Source organism: Amblyomma maculatum, chromosome 7, assembly GCF_055883805.1.
Source record: "Amblyomma maculatum isolate TAMU_Amacu chromosome 7, ASM5588380v1, whole genome shotgun sequence".
NCBI lineage: Eukaryota > Metazoa > Arthropoda > Arachnida > Ixodida > Ixodidae > Amblyomma > Amblyomma maculatum.
In genome coordinates this window covers 100,558,495-100,580,012 of record NC_139350.1, presented here as the reverse complement: position 1 = coordinate 100,580,012, position 21,518 = coordinate 100,558,495, and the positions used below count along the sequence as shown (strand labels likewise).

Here is a 21,518-nt window from a genome sequence, read left to right as displayed (position 1 = left end):
TTTGCGTTTACTTCATGGGCAGGATTGCACCGCTAGAAGCTAAAATCCTTCAACATACAGTTACACCCGTGGCTACCACCCCACACAAAAACACTTAATATTGGTACCAGGTCAACAGGGCATCTCAGGGAACGAGAGTGCACACGCTTCAGACCGAGCATTTCTCCCCCGGACTCCCGGTACGGATCTCGTAGAACCTCCGACCCCATTACTAACTTACACTGAAATACTTCCAGGACCGGATTACGTTTTGAGGGGCCCCCCAAGAGCCAGGAAAGAATGGGCGATTTCAGGTTTGATCCGAAAAGTAGTCTAATCATCCTCTTGATGATTTCCCACGTTTAAAATTAGAACTTATTCACTGAAGTGTCGCATGCTTCAATTAAACGCTGCTAGTCGCATCGTACGTTTAATCCCACAGCCAGCCTCATAGTTCTCCAGTCAAAGTACAAAACATTGTGCTGGCTTAAATGGATGATTAAAAAAAATCCAAATGGTTTTAGCTCATTCTAACCGGCTACGGTTGATTACAGCTGGACCCGCTTGCACGAAACATTTAAGTCTAGTCTTATTCTGATCTTCATGCTTAATCAAACCTCATTGGGGTCTAAACGTTCCCTAGCCGATAAGACGCTTGCACGAAACAAAAAGACAGAAACTTAAGACTGGAATAAGACTGGAACGTAGGCTGCCTCGAGCAGTCTTATGCCAGTCTCATAGTCAGTCCAACATGGCTGCGCTTGGTCTGCCTCGAGATGCCGAACTCTTGTTGCGCCGCGAACGTGTGTTCCGTGACAGGTCGAATCCCCTCGATGAGTTCAGCGAGGAACAGCGGCGTCTACGCTTCGGGTGGCATATCCTTTGTTGCCGACATGCTTCGCCCTGAAATCGAGCGCCCGACGCGCCGGAGCGGTGCTTTGAGCGCCGAGCTGCAGGTGATGCTGGCGCTCAAAGTTTTTGCCTCCGCTTGATTACTGCCGGAGATATGACCGGGGCCCACGAATCCACAGCAAGCCGCATAGTATGTCGAGTTGCTCTCGTCCACCGCAGCAAAGACTGGATCTGCTTCCCCCGCTTGTTTCATTGCCGCTTGCTTATCTTGACTCGGCGCCTTAGCTTACGGTCGGAGCAGCTGAGCATGCGTGCTGTACGTAGGATCTCTCAAGTGTGTATATATGTAGTACCTGCTGTTTGAACCTATACACTGGACGCGCAGAGTAACGCGAAGGTATCCTTCACCGTGCACATTTCGCGACTTAGTTCGGCCGACGTGTTTTTCATCATATCTGCGCGTGCGACGGTGTGCAAGCCTGCGCGTGACATAGCCGGGGAACTAAACATCACTACGCTCGTTTTTTTTTATTTTATTTTTTTTTCCAGTTGGCCGTCGCAGAACGAGCTGCGAGATGTACAAGGAGATTTCTACGCGGCCACCAGTTTTTCGCGCGTTGTGGGTGCGATCGACGGCACTCATGTGCGTATTTTGGCGTTGGACCGGGCCTGTGTACGTGCGTGTACCCTGGAAACACCTAACCCGATACCCATCGCAAACACCTGCGCGGGAGCGTGTCAGACGACACCCGTCAGCGGCCGCGCCGCCGCATCGCCTCTGTCAAGCGAGGACCCTCCGGCAGTGTTTTTTCTTTTCATTTATCTCCTGTGCCTCTCTCGATCCTCGGCGCAGTCACGCATGCCTCGCATTTTCAGAACGCCGAAACGCACGGGATGCCTGTTGCTCAATGGAATGGCAATTGGTCTGAACACCACTCGCCGACTAGAAATAAAAAAATATATAATTAATTAGACGGACGCCTGTAGCAATACCAGGCGCTTTAAAAGAGGAATTGAGAGCAATTGTCCCAAGGGTGCTCACGCGGTTGTTACCTGTTTTTTTTTTTTTTTTTTTTTTTTTTTTTTTTTTCTCGGAAAAGGCAAAGTCATTGTTAAAATTAGAAAGGGTTAAAAATATGAGCCTGGAGACGCCCACCGCATTTTTGGAAATGTGCGCTTTTGATATGATGTCTTGCTACCAGTCGTAGGGCGCGATTTCTGCGTCATAGTGTTAAAAAGAAAAAAAAATGCTACTTCATTCGCACTGCGTGGTTGAGTGCAGAGCGAATTTGACTTCAAAGCAAACCTTCAGGACAGAGCGTTGGGATGCTAAACCCCACAAACCAACCAAACCAACCAAGAGCAGGCAGAAAGGAAGTTACGATGCTTAAAATGTGGGCACGAGAGGAGAGGAGGGGGGGGGGGGGGGGGGGGGGCTTGCTTTGATGAGCGTGCTGTTCTACGACCTACGGAGGTAAGTGCCTGAGAATAAACGAGGGGAGCTCACCGAACTCAAGAGGTCGGTGAGCGCTGGAGACATCTATTCATCTCTCCTCTGCGCTTCGGCTCTGCATTTCAATACATTATCCTCGTTTTGAAATCAGTCATGGAATTGTAGAACGCAACTGAGCGAAACCTCATAGCCAGTGTCTCGCACTGTTATATAAATTTTATACACGATCAGACAGGCAGCGCTGTCAAAATGATCCGTTTTCAACTTTCGAAAAGCGCGCGCAAGAAAAGCAGCCGGATGTTTACATGGAACTGTGATCAGCTATTGGTCGGCGCGAACGCCGGCCGCATTCGAGGCCGACTTCCGCCAGCTCCCCGTCCAATGCCCTGCCGGTGGCTAAAATACTCGCCTAGGGACCAAAAGTACCTACAGTCTTCAATAAGTCTGGACTGTACTAGCTAGAAGTCAGCGGGTCCCAGTTAGGATCGAGTGGAATCAATGTGTTTCAGCTGGCCTTTAATCTGGTAAACCAACTGACCTCTACCATTACTGCTTTTGAGGTAACTTGTGTGTTTGCCTAATCTGATCGTAAGTATTGGAAGCTGTGAAAAAAAAAATAAAAAAAAAAGGAAGAAATTATTAACGCGAAAGCGTTACTTCGCCATGTTCACAGATTTTTGTCCGCAGACCGCGTCCGCAAAATCGTGTCCGCAGCAGTTATGAGTAATTGAGAAGTGGTAGAGGTTAATGAGTTGTGTGAATCGATAGAGGCTGACGTATTGTTGCTGCAGAAAAATAGGCCAATAAGTTAATTAGGTAATTAATTATAATAACTGGTTCTCAGGAAAGGAAAGGCGCAGTATCTGCCACACTTGTTTTGTGGACATCTGTAACGCGCCGTACAGGAAGGAAGGAAGGAAGGAGGGAGTGAAAGCGGAAAGAGAGAAACGGCTGCCGGGTAGTGGATATGATCGACGTCAAAGACTCAAAGATTTGATGTCACGGAACCGGAAGTTGAGCCGAAAAAGGACATAGGAAGGGATTGGCGCGCAATTTAAAAGTACCAAAGACTAAAATGGGCAAACAAGAAGTGGATTAAGCTACTAGAAGCAACCAACAGCAGCATCTGTGCTTTCGCATTACTCCAATGAAGATTCTGCAGTGCTCTTTAATTTTTTTTTTTTTAGTTAGAGATTATGACTGCTATAGCTGACAGACATCACAGTAATTTGCCGCTGCTGAGAGTGGAGACGCGAGATTCCAAGGCGCGTTAACGTTGAAGATCTCATCTTCTCCCCCAGCAAGAAGACTCAAAAACAATTATAGAAATTTAAATACCTTTCTTCGCTAGATTAAAGGTGCAATGAAAAAAGCAGACATGTTAACGAATGCACGCCCCATTTAAAAGTTTATTTGGTGTGAAATATTTAGACTTGTGCTTCTTTGTGCAAATAGGTAATGCTTCTGCAAAACAATAGCAGGACGCTTAATCTTCGCGTTGTAGACGCGATAGTACGGCACAAGTGCTCGCTCTAAAGTGCATGCTCGTCAACGAGGATCCGCATGGTGAGTCTGCAAATAGGAGTCATTAACGCTGTCCTATATAATACACTTAAAGATGGAGCTTCATCCTATCTTTTCCGACAGCCGTCTACGGCGGCTTCTCGGTGGCGCTAGCTGTATACGCTATCTCGTAAAATTTAAATCTGTTCTGTAAATTGAAAGCAGCAAAAGAGTGTGATACGTGCAAAATTTCCTCCGTGAGTTTAAAAGCGAAAATTATGTGCAGAATGAAAATGCATTGTACTTGTAAATGTGGACAATATGTATAAAATGCGAATGTATATCTCTTATTATTTGAACATATGTTAAACCTTTCATTTTGTGGAACTTCAGTAACGTTGTCATTTTCTAGAGGCGCTACTTTTTACAAAAGATTTCGCTCCCCTGCATTATGACATCTTTTGGAGATGAACATTACATGCTGCACTTCAAATCAGCATATAAAAATTATATCTGAATCTTTGTAGAAGCACTGTCCTATGCGAGCTTCAATTTGTCTTGCTGCATGCATTCACAGAACTATTAGATGATTGGTAGCGTATTTATGGTAAGAATTTGCGAACAGTTTACGAACAAGACCCATATCTGTATTTCTTCTGTGCTCACATGCAGCCAGTCGTGCTGCGCTATCGATTTAGCAAAAAATAAATAAATAGCTGCTGGAGAAATTTATTGTTCATGAATGCGCTTTCTAATTTTTGAAGGAGAATGTTGTGTGTCTAGTCATCTCCTACAATAGGTCAGTATGGATGCAAATCTGTCCGTGTGCTCTGCGGGAAAGTGTGTACCCAGGAGATGCATGTTCATAAACCGCCCTCAGATTGTTCGAGTAAATATGGCCTGTATTCGGTGTAGAAAATTCTGAAATGCGTCAAGTCCTAACCATGACAATCGATTGGTTAAGGGGGGTTATAGGGACCCTCTTAATATTTTTTTTTTTAACCGGGCCCTCGTCACTGTTAATCCGGCCCGGTTCAGCACGTAAGATTATTTCGCCGGGTCTACCCTCCACCGGCTAAGACACCGAACAGAGGGAGGAGCTACAAACCAACTCTTGAACAACCCACGAAGACTATACACGAAATGCATCCAGAGTCATTTGACTCACGATGCAAAATTTTGCGAGGAGAGAGCGGACCTGTACCACATGATGTGGGCCTTCCATCGAGATCAGGCTGTCACTGGTAATAACCAGAGAACGCAGGAGGGGTGGGAGGCAGCTCTGACCAGCTCGGACGCAAGGAGTCAAAAGAACTCGTCGAAAGAGCGTGGACTGCAGCCTACGCCAATGGGGCTCCGGACTGAGAACTCCAACCGCCTCTACAACCTCCTAAACATTTTTATTAAAATATTTTCACCATCACCACTGCATCGGGTGCAGCGCTCAGGGGAGTGCAGCTGGGCAGTGAGAGGGAGGAAGGGGCGGGGGGCGAAATGAATTATTGGGTAACGAAGCGAAAAGGATGGAGCGCATTTGGGATGGAGCGCATTTGGCAAGCACTCGCAGATTATGACTACCAGCTTACCGGTATCGCTCAAGAGGAAAGTATACAACAGTTGCATCTTGCCTGTACTCACCTATGGGGCTGAAACGTGGAGGCTAACCAAGATAGTTCTACTTAAGTTGAGGGCTACCCAGAGGGCTATGGAACGAAAAATGGTAGGGGTAACATTAAGAGATAGAAAGCGTGCAGAGTGGGTCAGAGAAATAACTCAAGTTACCGACATTCTAGTAGAAATCAAGAAGAAGAAATGGGCATGGGCAGGACATGTAGTGTGAAGAGAGGATAACCGGTGGTCGCTGAGGGTAACAAACTGGATTCCAAGGGAAGGAGAGCGTAGCAGGGGGCGGCAGAAAGTTAGGTGGGCGGATGAGGTTAAGAAGTTCGCAGGGGTCAAGTGGATGCAGCTAGCACAGAACCGGTTTAATTGGAGAAATATGGGAGAGGCCTTCGCCCTGCAGTGGGTATAGTCAGGCTGATGATGATGATGATGAAGCGAAAATGCGCGCATTGGTGCCGCTGAGACACTGACTGGCAAGTGTGATCTTCCCGTAGAAGGAATTATTCTGTTGTGAGGAGCGCTACAAAACACATGCCTTATAGTGTACGTGCGTGCACCCATACCCCTGCGCGGGAGCGTGACACCCGCATCGCCTCTTTTTGTGTATGTGCAGTTCATTCTTCTCTCCCGAGCGAGGGCCGCTGGCACTATCTAACCGGCAGCCTTTTGTCTCGTTCATTTATCTCCCGTGCCCTTCTCGCTCCTCGGTGCAGTCACACATCCGCCTCACACTTTCAAAACGCCAAAAGGCACGGAATGCCTGTTGCTCAGTGGAATGAAAAGTCTGATGACTACGCGCTGAAAAAAATAATAATGAGAAGGAGGGCACATTTAGCAAGTGAATGTACTCAAGGCCAAGGGTGCTCACGTAGTGCATTGTGCAACTCTTCCATCTTTTTTTTTTTTTTTTTTTTTTTTTTTTTTTTTTTTACAAGGCAAAACCACTGTTAAAATGAGAAGCGCGACTGAAAGCGTTGAAAAAGCAAGAAATATGAGCCTGGAGAAGCCCACTCTCTCTCAGCTCAAAAAGGCTGCTTCACGCTTAATATTTTCTCTTGGTATGGCATCAGTGCGCATTCGCAACTTCGGATGCGGAAACGAACTTGCATTTTGCACTCTTTGCGTGAATGTCCGCTTTTGAAGTAACCCTGATAAATTACATGAAGAAACGGGGCCTTAAGTGTTCAAACTTTTTGTATATAGGTCGGTTTTGATTGTTTAACGCATTCGGGGGTACGTGTAAGCGTGTTAAATTTCGTATCTGCGGCAGACATAATTCTTTGCTCCTTGTGACTTTTGCAAGTGTCATGTTTTCTGGCATGTCCATTAAAGGTCCTGATTGACGGCTTGTCTGTTTCATGACCTCAGTTATTTGCTGTGTGTTCCAGTTGTCCTTGGGTTATAGATTTGGTTATCTAGTTCTCATTTGTCATTCCTATGCATATTCCTGCGCGCGAGCATAGCCTAACATTATTCGTGTTCGCCATTCCTTTACTCTGAGTCATCGACGCCACTGGTGTTTCCACTGGGTTTGAACACGGCCGGTCTCGATGGAGAGCGCGCTTCTCTTTATCTCCCTGGAGACCGGCCATGGCCTCCAAGGTCACCCCCGCGCGCTCGGAGGCCATGGACCGGCCGTGGTGGTTCGAACGTTAGCCAGGCCGAGCCGCTGCCGGCAAGCGGTCAGGTTTGGCAGAGGAGGGAAGGGGGTGATGGAGAGAGCACGCGGCGAGCAACTCGCACAGTACAGCCTTTCGGGAGGGGGGTGGGGTGGAGAGGGCCCTCCAATCGGTGACGTAGAGTCACGTGACCACAGCGAGAGACCGCTCCGTTGATTGAAGCGGCGTGTGGCCAGTTCTGTCGTTCTGCTCCTCACGCGTGGACTTGTGGCAGCCCGGTGGCTGTATTCGGTGTGTACTGCTGCTGCTGCGGTGCTGTTTTCGCTTCGTGGATACATCACCGGCAAAATGGAGACCGTAAATGCGGCTCCTGAACCCCCGGTAAACCTGGATTCAAACGGCAAGTGCTCTTCGGACGAGGGATACAACGGAGCGCGCGGTACCAGTGGCGAGCGCGAAGAGAACGACCACAAAGAGAATCTGCCGCCGACGGCAGTCAAACCTAAAGGCCAAAAGTGCAAGCGACCCAGCAAGGACGACGGCAAACGGCAGACCACGTTGACTGAGCTGTTTGGACAGATAGCAAAGCGTGTCAAGAGCGAGGACGGCAAGACACATGGCAAACAGCAGCCGGAGTCTGAGGTGAGCTACACACGTTGCCCAGACTGCCGCCAGGTAATGAATGAGGCGGAGTTGCGGCTGTTTGAGGGGGACCCGGCGGACGCGGTTGACGAGTTATTGGTGCTTACCGACCCTAAGCTGAACCTGTTTGACGACAGAGGCGCCGACGACGGTGGCAATGACGTAATGGACACGCCGCAGCACAAGATCACGAACTTCGCTGTGTACGACCGACACACTCACCTGTGCCCCATCGACGCCGGGCTGATCGAGCGAGACGTAGAGCTTTACTTCAGCGGCTACGTGAAGCCCATATTCGACGAGGACCCGTCCTGCGAAGGGGGAGTATGCGCCAAGGCGTTGGGCCCCATCGGGTCTTGGTGGACGACCGGCTTCGACGGCGGCGAAAACGTAGTGATCGGATTCACCACTCCGTCCGCTGAATACGTGCTCATGACACCCAGCGAGGCGTACGCTCCTTTCATCGATGCCATCAAGGAGAAGATCTACATGAGTAAGCTGGTGATCGAGAGCTTATTGCGGGACCCTAGCACCACGTACGAGGATTTGCTCAACAAGCTCGAGTTGACGCCTCCGCCCCAAGGCATTGCTAAATTCACTGAGGAATCGCTGCTGCGAAATGCTCATTTCGTGATCGACCAGGTGCAGAGCATCGACGTTGGCGGCGATGAAGAAAAAGCGGCCTTGATCGTCACTCCCTGTATGCGGAGCCTGGTCCACCTGTCTGGTGTCACGTTGGGTCAGCTGCGAAAAATGCGCCGGGGACGTCGCGAAAAGTTGTCTAAGAAACCTGTCTGCACGTTAGCCACGACGACACCGCTCGTTCGAGGCATCTTCGAAGTCCTGTTCAACGGCCAGATTGACGACAAAGCGGCCAACACGACGGCTCGCCGCAAACGGTGCGGCGTTTGCGAAGCCTGCCAGTCGGCCGACTGTGGGAAGTGTGAGGCGTGCAAAGACATGGTGAAGTTTGGTGGCACCGGTAGACAGAAGCAGTGCTGCGTGGAACGGAGGTGCCTAAATAAGGCCTTCCAGGAAGCCGAAGACGACGACAGCGACACCGAGGAGATAGAGGATGCCCTCGACCGTAACGCTGTGGAGACAGAAGTGCCCGTTACTCGCAAGACGACGTGGCTGGGCAGCAGCGACGTCCAATGGGTCGGCAACAAACCGATCACTTGCACTGACAAGAAGTTCTACTACTCGCGAGCCACGGTCAACGGCTCCGAACTGCGGTGGGGCGACTTCGTACTGGTCACTCCCAAGGAGCCCGGCACGCCGCTGTACGTGGCTCGAGTCGTCTACATGTATGAAACTCGCGCTGGCGAAAAGATGTTCCATGCTCACTGGTTCTGGAGGGGCTCGGACACTGTTCTCGGTGAGACTTCTGACCCGCGCGAAGTGTTTTTGGTCAACGAATGCGAGGACCAGAGCCTCAGTACCGTGGACAGCCTGTGTACCGTGGTGCAAAAGCTCGCGCCGGAGGACTGGTTTACGCGCGGCGGCCTCCACAGTCTGGAAGATGAGTGCGTGTTGTGTTGCGAGGACGACGGTAAGTCGTTCTTCTACCAGAAGGCCTACGAGCCAACGACTGCACGGTTTGTCGACCCGCCAAAGTTGGTCTGTCCTGAGAAATGTGACGGCGTGCTTTCCTGCAGCTCCTGCCGTCACTCCGAAGCCGAGAAAAAACTGCAAACCCCAATTCCCGGAGAGGTCATCGAGGAAGAGAACGGCAGGCGCAGCTACGCAGACATTTCGTACCAAGGCAAGTCGTTTTGTATCGGCGAGTGCGTCTTTCTGGAAGCGGGTGCTTTCCAGTTCGACTTCAAGGCTGCCAAAAGCAAGAACACGGCCAGCTGGCAAAAGGAAGACGTGGACGAAGCTATGTACCCTGAATACTACCGCAAGCGATCTGAATACATCAAAGGTTCGAATGCTGACGTGCCTGAACCATTCAAGATTGGCAAGATCATCTCTATATATGGAAAGCTGAGCAGCAGCGGCGCCGATATGTTCCAGTTGAAGGTGAAGAAGTTCTATCGTCCAGAGAACACGCACCAGCCCAAACAGGATGCGGACCTTTGCCTTCTCTACTATTCTGAAGAAGAAGCCGTCGTCCAGCTGAGCCAGGTGTGCGACAAGTGCTATGTAGTCTACGGCGAGAACCTGGCGGAGGAGGTCGCAGACTACCTTCGCCGAGGTCCCCATCGGTTCTACTTCACAGAAGCGTATGACAGCGAGACCAAAACCTTCGAAGAGCCCTCATCCAAGGCTCGAATGATGGGCTGCCTCGGAAAGGGGAGAGGCAAGAAGGGCCAGCGCAAGACCACCAGTATCGAGCCGCCAGATAAGTTCTATGTTACACAGCGCAAGCTACGCTGTCTGGACGTCTTCGCGGGCTGTGGAGGGTTGTCCGAGGGTTTCCACCAAGCGGGTGTCAGCGAGACGCGCTGGGCCATCGAACGAGAAGAGCCCGCAGCCACGGCTTTTCGGATGAACTTCCCCGACGCCACCATCTTTACCGACGATTGCAATCGCCTCTTGCGCCTCGTCATGGATGGCGAGACCGTCAACGAGCGCGGACAGACTCTGCCGCTGAAGGGAGAAGTCGAGCTGCTCTGCGGCGGGCCTCCGTGCCAGGGTTTCAGCGGCATGAACCGCTTCAACTCCAGGCAGTATTCCCAGTTCAAGAACTCGCTGATTGCGTCATTTCTCAGCTACTGCGAGTACTACCGCCCGCGCTTCTTCGTGCTCGAGAACGTGCGCAACTTCGTCTCCTTCAAGCGCAGCATGGTTCTCAAGTTGACCCTGCGGTGCCTCATCAGCATGGGCTACCAGTGCAGCTTCGGCGTCCTACAGGCTGGGAATTATGGGGTGCCGCAGACCCGCCGCAGAGCCATCATTCTGGCGGCGGCACCAGGAGAGAAGCTTCCACTGTATCCGGAACCGGAGCATGTGTTTGCGCCGCGCGCGTGCAAACTGACTGTTATGGTGGACAACCGCAAGTACCGGTCCAACTGCAAGTGGTCCTCGTCCGCACCTCTCAGGACTGTGACTGTTCGCGACGCCATGTCGGACCTGCCCGAAATCCGCAACGGTGCCACATTTGAAGAGATTCCCTATGGAGAAAAGCAGGTGACTCTTTTCCAGAAGACGCTTCGCAACGGAGGCGTTGTGCTCTGCGACCACATTTGCAAGGACATGGCTCCTTTGGTCGAGGCGCGTATGCGTCACATTCCCCTCACACCTGGTTCTGACTGGCGTGACCTCCCCAACATCGTCTTGCGGCTCTCGGACGGCGTCACGTATACTAAGAAGCTGCTCTACACACATCACGATGCCAAGAATGGCAATTCGTCAACGGGTGCTCTCCGAGGAGTTTGCCCATGTGCATCGGGCAAGCCGTGTGACCCGGTGTGCCGCCAAGACACCACGCTCATCCCTTGGTGTCTACCGCACACGGGTAACCGTCACAATCATTGGGCCGGACTCTACGGCAGGCTTGAGTGGGACGGCTTCTTCAGCACCACCGTGACCAACCCTGAGCCGATGGGCAAGCAGGGCCGTGTCCTGCACCCTGAGCAGCACCGTGTGGTCAGCGTGCGAGAGTGCGCGAGGTCGCAAGGCTTCCCGGACACATACCGTTTTTTTGGCACCATCCTGGACAGGCACCGTCAAGTTGGCAACGCCGTACCACCGCCCATGGCACGGGCTATTGGACGAGAGATCCTCAAATGCCTCGCCAACAGTGAGGCTAACTGAACGTGTGCGCACTTCATAGTTCTGTTTCAAGCCTATCTTCCAGGATTTTGTGCGAAGTGAAAGCAGTGGATGAGGTTCATTTTTATATCTGGAGTATACAGCGCTTCTCTTCTTTTCATTGATTTCGTGTGGTCCTACTTTCTACTGTAAGACTGATGTTTTTTTTTTTTTTTTTTTTTTCAGCAACTGCCAGCTGCAGCTGCACGTGCTTACCTGAGTGTAAAATTGCTGCACGGTTCAACAAAATACATGTTCATTGTATTCTTGTTCATATATGAATGTTTTTTGCACATTGAATTATTAAATGGTCTTTGTTGGGTTTGAAAAAGTTCTTACCTTCAGGAAAAATGCTTTTTTGTGTAGATGATAAGGCGGACCAGACTGGAAATAAATAGATGAGTAAGGGCGTGTCCTTGCTGTCACGTAAAGCAGGCGCTGAAAGAAGACACTTTTGACAATCCTATAGTGCACCCAAAGGTATACCGGGGTCTTAAACCACGCATTACATATGAAAAGGGGAAGGATGAGGTGCAATTGGTTTAAAAGCAACATATGAAAAAATATTGTCATAGTGCACACACGAAAACACTTTAGCAGGCTTGCATACCAAGCTAGCAGCAGTAACCTGGCTTACTACGCAAAGAAATTTAAATTATTTGCAAAAAAAAAAAGGAAAAATAGGACAGAGAAATCAGCCTGGGCCATTAGCTACTTTTCCTGTTATTCAAGAAAAATGGCAGCCAAATTCCTTGGACAGCCTTTTCAGTTTAAGTAAATTTAAGCAATTCGTTTTATCGATTATGGCTGACACTTGGCTATCGCAGGAGGACTGAATAAATGACCGTGCATATTTATTTCTGCAACTTTTATTGCAGGGATGCGGGTGAAGCCTCTGCTCTGCAGTCGACATAGCTCGGCTGATGGTGGTCATTCGCAGCATGCATCATTGCTTGCGCAGATGCAAAGCAAAGGGAGCTCTCGACTTTTTGTGTCTGCAATGCTGACGATGTGCAAGCATTCCGACTGTTCGGTTCGCCGGCACAAGCTTACTTTTTTATTTTTTTATTTTTACTGTTTCGGTCTTTACTGGCGGAAGAAAAACTAATTTTTATTTAGAATTAACCTGGTTGTCTGCTGTTTTTACGTGTAGCTAAGCGAAGGACAGGCATTATTTAGGCAAATCAGGCGCCGACGAAAATTTTTTCTAATAATCTTATTAGTTTGTAAGGAAGCACGCTATTGATTTCTAAAAAAAAAAAAAAAAAAAAAAAAAAGCGCCTTTTGAGGTATGAAGGGGGCTTCGACATGATAATGCCAATAATACTGGTTTTGCGGACACCAAGTAAAGAGGTAGATCTTGCCAACTACCGCCTTTTCGCCATTGAAAGCCCTTCTCCTAATTTTGTGAAACATTTGCCCGTTTGACTCTGGGCAGGCTTTTGTCAACACCACAGGACAAGCGCAAACAGAGAAAACAGATCACAATACAGTATAGGGACAGGCTTTCGCGGAACCATATGATCCACTCAGGTAGTTCGGTCGAGTGGCCTTGTATCTCAACAAGCCTCACAAATCCAATGTAGCCGAAGCCGTTGTGGTCCCGGGGTGGCGTCCAGCCTCTTGTGTCGCTGCGTTCCGACACCGCACCGCAACTAGCGACACAGAGCGCCAACAGCCGGCCGAAAGCGACCCCGGTAACCATCATCCTGCAGTCACGTGGGCCTGGCATCAGCGCAGCTCGGCAGGTTTCGCAGGCATCGCGGGCCCACGCTGCTTTGGTGTCAGCAGCTCATTGATAGCCTAACGGAAGTTTTAAAGAGGGTTGTCGCAGCCTGATGTTCAGGCGAACTTCAATCGCGTGTGCCGAAGGTGTTTGCAAAATAAAATGTTATTTTTCGCTCCTGCTCGTCAAGGCGTCACCACGAAATCACGGTTAGAGAGTATTTTAGATTTTTCAAATATAACCCCCCCCCCCCCCCCCCTTTGGCGTTGCGATCGTGAAAAAAAAAAAATGGGGGGAGGGGGGGGGGGGGGTTATACAATCGAGAAAAAACGGCAGTAACCTGGTTAACTAATTCTTGCTAGTTCAGCTGCATCACAGTCAGAGGTTTGTAGTTGGCCACTTGTAATAGCCATGCCAATTTCTAGAGTATCGGAAACGCGATTACCCTCGGAGTTACGGCTCAACAAATTTGGCCATCTTGCGCCGACACACGCATGCTTTCGAAAAGCGCGCGTCTTTGGTGATGACAATCTTCTCTTTTTAGCGAGTGATCGCAATTTAGGAAACAACCCCTGCGCGCACGTGTCAGACAGCCTTTCCTCTCGTGTGGGCTGGGAATAGCTTCCACGTCGGCGCTGTGCTCTGATCCTGACAGGAAGCGGCAAAAACTGGGAAGTCTGCACTTAGCACTACGCTCTCGGTCCAGCTTTTCAAGAAGTCCAAGTGCGATTCTGTCACAAATTATTTTTGTGCCATAAATGCCCATAATCGAGATTGTGGCTCGTTCGAAATCGGTTCTCCGTTACGTAAATTACTTCAGGCCACAGAGCAAGAAGTCAAGGGGAACATCCGCTGTGCTGATTCCTTGAAGCCGGCTTACCATATACTGGCATTGCAGCTTGCTGTTGAAGTCGTTAAAAGGTAGGTTATAGCAATGAACGGCTCTTTTGAATACAGCTCCTTTGCATTTACCGCAACAACTACTATAGACGCATACAGTGTCGTTGCTCCATCAAGATAGTCGCTCTCATCAAAATAGCATGTATTTCAACATAAGACCCCTATATCGTTTGTGAACGCTTTCTTGGTGAAGGGGCTTTAATCTCACCTACTGACCACTGAATACTGGTCGTGTGTATTGTTATCTCCGTCGCCGTCTTAGATAAACAAGGCGAACACAAGGAACTATTTATTATTAATCGACAGGAGACGGTGCGCGCTGGCGGCCTGTTGTCGGCGCGGTGCGAGTCACCTGACGCGGCTGGCCGGCGGAGAAGGAAAGGGCTCGGAGCGAGAGGAGGCCCATGAGAGGGTCGTTCCTTGTTTATTCGTTCACACGGGCAACCATAGCGAACTCAACACCGCGGCGGAAAGCGCGCACTAGTTGAGCGGTTCATTGTTCCCTCGTCTACACCCACAAGGCAAGAGACCTCCCCCTCCCCCCTCCTAGAAAGGGGCCTGGGCCGGCGCGCAAGAGGCGCTTGCAGTCAGCGTGTCGGAGCGAGGCGTCCTTCGTCTAGATATTCCAAAACACGATACCAGCGGCCGTAGGGCTGCTTGTTTTGATCGGTGTCGTTTGCGGCGGTGCCTTCAGAAGGCGAGGATTGCGGAGGTACCGGCGGGCAGTGTAATGCCCCCCCCCCCCCCCCCCCCCCCCCCTTCCTTCATGTGTACGAGCCAGGATCTCTTCCCGATGGTTCTGTGTATTACTGCTGTGGCCCAGGCTTGCCGTCCGTCCGTTTTTATTCCAGATCGTCTTCCTTCTGCTTGGTTTCAGGTGCTGGCGGCGAAGGATCAGATGGGTTCGCAGCTCGTCTGCGAACATGGGCTGCGCTGGGGGTGCGACTGGTTGCACTTTGCGCCGTGCTGTGCTGTTTGAACAGAAAGCGGGCGATGCGTAGAGTTCGCTTTTGAGCTCTGCCACGTTCAACCGGATGGTAGGGAGCCGATGTGGCGGCTGCAATATGGTTTTGTTTGAAGAACTGTCCGCTGACACGAAGACGTTATCGGAGACGATTTTTCTTTGCCTCACATTTAGAGCGGGGCTCCTCCGAGCATGATTCGACATGTATCTCTGGTGCAGCGACTTGCAAGCATGCTGGCAAGCGCGCGTCCTTGACGAGTTGCAAAACTCTGCAAGTCAGCTTCTATGCACGACCCCCTTCAGCATGGCGGCCAAACGGGGCACAAGTTGGGTACAGTTCGCTATTGAAAACCATGAGGAAGTAGGGGAGGCGGTACCAATGGCACTTGCGAGGAGGGTCTCTTAATCACTAAAATGAGGCAGCAACAAAAGGCGGAGTCTGTGCAGGAAATGTATTATTGTCCCAATAGACGTCTCCTGCACTGCACCCAATTTCTGCCGCAAAAACAGTGAAGAGAAACTGACTTCCCGAGTTTTGCAACGGGCCCATAAAAAGGCAGACCGCAGCACGCCCGCGGCAGTGCGCTCTGGGAAGCCTTCAGTCTCCCGGGCCTCTTCAGTATTATTTTCGCTATAAAAAGTGTGGTACTTAATATACATCTCTGAGGCACGCCATTTTCTTGTGTGAAATTTTTAGATAGGGTGGAACCGAGACGTACTTGAAATGACCGCCCTGACAGAAAGTCCCCCAGACATTTTAGCATTCTGCCCCAAAAGCTAAGCTCTCCTAAATCACGCAGGATCCCGAACCTGTATCATACGCGTGTACTAAGCTTTACGATTCTGTCGTACCGCTCCCGATGTCTGGGGAATGGATAGATGAGCAGCGTCAATAATACATGCATTTAATTTGTGCTGAAGACCTCCTCTGGCGTTGGTAGCGTGTATGAAAACGGCAGACACGTTCACTGTGCCCCGGCAGTCTCCGCATAGTCGCCGGCTGCCATTATTCGTCTCAACTACGACGAGGAATGTCGCCCCAGTCGCGGTGTGTCGTTGGTTTAATGACGCCTTGTTCCCGGATTGCGCAGCAGAAGGCGATTGGTACTAACACGGCTGTGAAGAACTTCATGCTGGCATCGTGGAGCAACTCCAGGTGGACGGGAGCTCCATCGTGTCCTGAGGTGTCATCGGGGAAAAAAAAAAAAAAAGACTGTCTTGTGATCTCGTCAAGGTATTCCACTGTCGACTTCGTTCCGGTCTGGTGGACGATCGCGATCCCAAGTGCGTCAAACCAGTTAATGCCCAAGAGGCTGGCTACACCGCCTTGCATTTCATCCCGTTGTGCACAATGTTGACGTGTGCGCTGCCGAGTAGCGCACACGTCAACATTGCCGAGTAGAGGGGGATAGACGAACACATCACTTAAGGAGAGCCGATCCAACTTTGTCGAAGAAAATACGCCATAACGGCTTGAAAGCATCCGAACGGATGCAAGGAAAGCACCACATCTCCTTTAATAGGAGTGTCACTGTGGAGCAGTGTCCGAAATCCACATTATTCATCATAGAATAAACATATATCAGCGGCCAGCGCTCGTCAATAAGTGAGTGTTCAGTTACGATACAGACAAAAGCAAACAATTGCACAGTAAAAAGGAAACCGATAAATTCATAAATGGTATCATGAAGCAATCCTTCCATCATCCCATATCCCGTCGTAGTGGGTTACACTGAAATTTATACGGAAAGAAAGGAGAGTTCACCAGGCGCTCAATAATTCCAGCATTCAAGGTGTTAAATTTATATATTACTCGCAAACTTGCCCCCCCCCCCCCCTATCTCTCTCTCTCACACACACACATACACACACACCGCAATACTTAAAAATCTGTATTATCAACGACTAAAAGTATTGCATTGCATAGTTTCAAATTATCAAAATAAACATAAAACGGCGAATATCTGAAAAAAATCGAAGGCGTGTGTCATGTACGCTGTGTGTTCCTCCAAGCACCGGGAGAACGAACGATCTGCTTTTGTGTGTTTGTGTATGCCGTGTGCCCAGCGAAGCGTTGGCGGATTAAAGACATTCCCGAAAGCAGAGCAGCGATGCGGCGGTGGGGACCGGAGAATCGGAGCCGGGAGGACGGCACGGAAGAGAAATTTATGGGCTCCTGCAAGGTCATCCGAGCTGGTCGCTGCCCGCGGCTGGGAGCGGGAGCCTGCAACGGTCGCCGGCTTCTGAGAAGCGTTCGAACTTCGAACCTCCGAGGTGTTGGGAGCCTGGAGAGGAGGACTCTCGGAGGGAGAGAGGGGTCGGAGCGAGCACGGTGGACGCAGGGACGAGAAGAGACGACAGAAGGGACTGAACCGGAGTGTCGTGCGGAGAGGCCGCGCTCCGAGTGATACGTACGATATGCCCGCAATTTGTAAATAAATTCATAATAATCAGGAAATGCCAAGTGTGGTCGAGCTTCGTCGTAGAATGCCAGAGGGGCAGAGCAAGGGACCTGCCTGACTACGTGTATTTTTAAATTCGAATCAAATTTGTCCAATTTCTGACGCTTTCAAATTTTGTCCGCTTTTTAAACGTTGTGGAGAAAGAACTTACTAGAGCCACCAATTTTGCTTGAAATAAAGAAGATTACCTGAGCAATAATGAGAAAGAGTTTCTGTGGCACTATCTTATAGAATGCATCGTTCGAGAATATTCTTACATATATGCAGCCTTCCGTATGTAAGGCTGAATATTGACTTTATTGAGGGCATGCGTTCAGGTTTTATATTTTTATTATAGTTTCAAACAATGGAATGCAACACTTTTTAGCTCCTAATAATTATGAAGAGGTGAATATTGTTGCGGGAAATTTTAATAAAATTTGTGGCCGATATCCTCTGCTCACGTGAGACATCCCCACAAAATCTGAGGTGTGTGTGTGTGTGTGTGTGTGTTTTGTTTAATTGGAATAAAGGTAGTTAATTTCTTGATGTTCTTGAAATATGGCCGATATTGAAGCAGTGTGAAGAAAACATTTGCTATCTAGAGGCACAAATTTCACCTGAAGTGCATAATATATATAACCTGCATAAGACCAATAAAGTTTCAGTAGCAAAACCTTAAATTATCGTGCCAGAATACAACGCTGAAAATTGACTTTGCAGCGCGTCGCTCCTGGAGCGAAGTTCTTTAATTGAAACAATGGTGACGACAAAACTGCCTTTCTAAAAGTAAAAGCTGCAGATATTTACAGAACAAAAAAAAATATGCACGATATTAATTTTAGTGCGCCTGCAGCAAGGCCCTAAACTTGCAAATTTTTGAAATGGAAAAACGGCGTTTTCCACCTCTTGTGGCATACAATTTCTTTTCCAAGAAAACTGCAGCGAATCATGCGAAACTAAGGTTCATTCCTTTGTTTCGATACATTTTCCCAAAGAAATTAATTGAAACCGAAAAATGTGACCTCGATTAGCACTCTTATCTGAACACACCTACATATATATCTTCTGAGATACCTATTTCTGTGCTTCGGCTTCCTTGGATGCCGGGATTTCCTATGACTACGTGCTCCAAATGTTCTCAAAGCCGCTCTGTTGCAGTGGTGATTAGCTAAGATAAGTGAGGCCTTACTGAAAATGAGCATCCCGGGCAGCTTTGCAAAACAAAACTATTTCCCGCCCAGATGGGGATGACGCAGAATTTACTCGTCACTGCGCGGATCCGGAAAAGCCAGCGGCGGACGTTCTTTTCAGAGCTCTGAAAAAAGAAAGAAAACGTGAACGCGGCCACTCCAAGGCCAGAAGGCACTTTGAAGGACTCGAGGCGGCGTCTCTGGAGGGAAGCCGGGAACAATGCGACTGCCTGCTTTTCATGCTGTTCAGGGAAAGGAAGGGTGCTTCCTTTGGGGCCCTTGGAGAGGGCCTATTGACACAGGCGTTTGAGGCAACAACCCCAGCAGGATCAACGGAACTAAACGGTGCCACCCACGGCTAACCACTCGCTTCAGCAGGATGGCGACTACACAAGATGCCGCCGCGGCGCCTGTCTTCGGCGCTGTTTAGGGCGTCTGCCGGAAAAGTGCACAAAACATTCCCATTTTGCCTTTGATTCGAGCCGCCGAGAGTTTGCTGTTGCGGCGCTGCTACCAGTGGCTCTTAACGGCCTGGGTCATTGACTAGACCGAGGCCTGCCATCTTTGAGGCAGTTTTCTCTTGACGAGACAACGTGCCTGAACACGTTTAGAAAACTTGGGCGAGGGGGCGCTGCGCCGCTCTGTGCGTACGCAGAGTAGATTTGCAGGAGTTGATGGATATCTGCAGTACAGAGGGAGATAAGTTAGGTCTGCAGTTTAGCAAGAAAAAAATTGGCAGTCATGATTTTTAATGATAATGAGGCCGGCGAACATAGGATACAGGAGGACATGGTGGAAGTAGTGGATAAGTACAAGTATCTTGGGGTGTGGATAAATAACGGAGCGGAATATCTAACGGAGCATGAAAAATATTTGGCAGCTAAGGGAAGCAGAAACGCAGCCGTCATGAAAAACAGGGCACTGTGAAATTACAATAGGTATGAAGTGGTGCGAGGAATTTGGAAAGGGGTGATGGTTCCTAGTCTAACTTTTGCCAATGCAGTCCTGTGTGTGAGATCAGAGGTGCGAGCATGGTTGGAAATTAAGCAGCGCGGGGTGGGTAGGCTTGCTTTGGGAGCTCATGGGAATACGCTAAACCAGGGTGTGCAGGGTGACCTGGGATGGTCTTCTTTTGAAAGCAGGGAAGCTGGCATCAAGATAGCGTTTGAGCAACAATTGAGAAAAATGGGAGAAAAGCGGTGGGCTAGGAAAGTCTTCAGCTACCTCTACATGAGGAATGTTGACAGAAGATGGAAAAGGCGGACAAGAAAATTGGCAAGCAAATATTTGGACAGCAGTAGGGGGACCAGCCAGGAATGATCAATTAAGAAAAAGGTTAAAGAAGCAGAGAGGGGTCTGTGGAAAACAGGAATGGAGATCAAATCAGCATTGAAAATGTACAGAACTTTCAAGCAGGAATTAGCCAAAGAAAGCATTTACGATAATTCTAGGGGTAGCTCATTGTTGTTCGAGGATAGGACAGGAGTATTGCGGAGTAATAAGACGTACCGAGAATAAACAGAAAAACAGAAGAAATAAACACGCTGTGCAGGGTGTGTGCGGAGGATGAGGAAACGGCTGAACACCTAATAATGTCCTGTAAAGGGCTACGTCCTATAGTTCAATGCAATGGGGCAGATTTAGCCAAAGCATTGGGGTTTAAGGATAACTGAGGAAAAATAGACTTTAATAGGGTAGAAATAACCAAACGAAGGCTAGCTGATTGGTGGCTGAAAGCAAGGCAAGAATAGGTACAAACTATATTACAACTCATGGCTAGGCGGCTTGTGACGCCGCCGCTCGATTCAAAGGGTTCAGCTTTATCCATCCATCCATCCATCCGTCAGCGCCGAGGCCGCGTTAGCCGCGTCGTCTGCTCCCCGCCGCAAGGAAAAGCATATGTTGTCGTCTACTCCGCGCTGCTCTCCAGCACGTGTTTACGCGCTCGCACTCTGTTGTTTCTCTCCTCCTTCGGTCGCGTGCTGGCCTCGCTGGCCGCCGTCGCGCTCCAACAAAGAGGTTGGAAAAAAAAAAAAAAAGAATAAAAAAAAAAAAAATGACGGCGCGCTTCTTCCGCAAAGTCTGTGTGGAAACTACAACGGCATTTTTTTTTTTTTTTTTTGGGGGGGGGGGGGTTATCTCGCACCTCTGTTTGTAACTGGCGGTGCCGCAGCAGCCATCGCGCATCGGTGAAATCTGTGACAAAAGCAATAAATTATTAGTTAGCGATTATGAGTGCTCATAGCTGACAGCCGCCTCAGTAATTTGTCGCTGAGGTGGGCGGTCTAACTCTCCCAACTAAAGGCTCGGAAACGCCTAAAACGTAAATACATTTATTCACTCGCTTAAATATGGAATGAAATATACAAATCTACGCGACTGAGCTGAAATGGCGAAATCCACTTGACAGGACTGTTTTAAATAACTACACCGTCATTGTCATCTGTGCTGTTTTGGTTTGTTTATGGAGTTTCACGTCTCAAAGCGGACCAGGCTATGAAAGACGCCGCAATGGAGGGCTCCGAAAAGTTCGACCAGCTGGGGCTCTTTAACGAACACTGACATATTCCACAGCACACGGGCGCCTCAGTTTTCGCCTCCTTCGAAAAACGGCCGGGATTTGACTCGGCATCATTGGACGCAGTAGTGAAGCGCCCTAACCGCTGCGCCACCGCGGCAGGGCTGTCATCGGTACTATGACCACTATCGTCATCAACTAAACGCACCATCATTGCCATCGTCACCAGCTACAGCCTCATTATCATCACTACTGTCATCATTTTCACTATCATTAACTTGCAGCGTCATTTTGATCGCTACTGGCATCCTTACGCTAGAGAATCTGCTTCTCACAAGCCCGGCAC

At 49.4% G+C, this 21,518-nt stretch overlaps 2 pseudogenes; both read left to right on the top strand.

Moving 5' to 3' along the window:
- The first annotated feature begins 7,289 nt into the window (after window positions 1-7,289).
- On the top strand, window positions 7,290-11,812 carry LOC146184128 (DNA (cytosine-5)-methyltransferase PliMCI pseudogene; annotated as a pseudogene).
- Window positions 11,813-19,328: 7,516 nt separating this feature from the next.
- LOC146184127 (uncharacterized) lies at window positions 19,329-20,327 on the top strand (annotated as a pseudogene).
- Window positions 20,328-21,518: the final 1,191 nt, after the last annotated feature.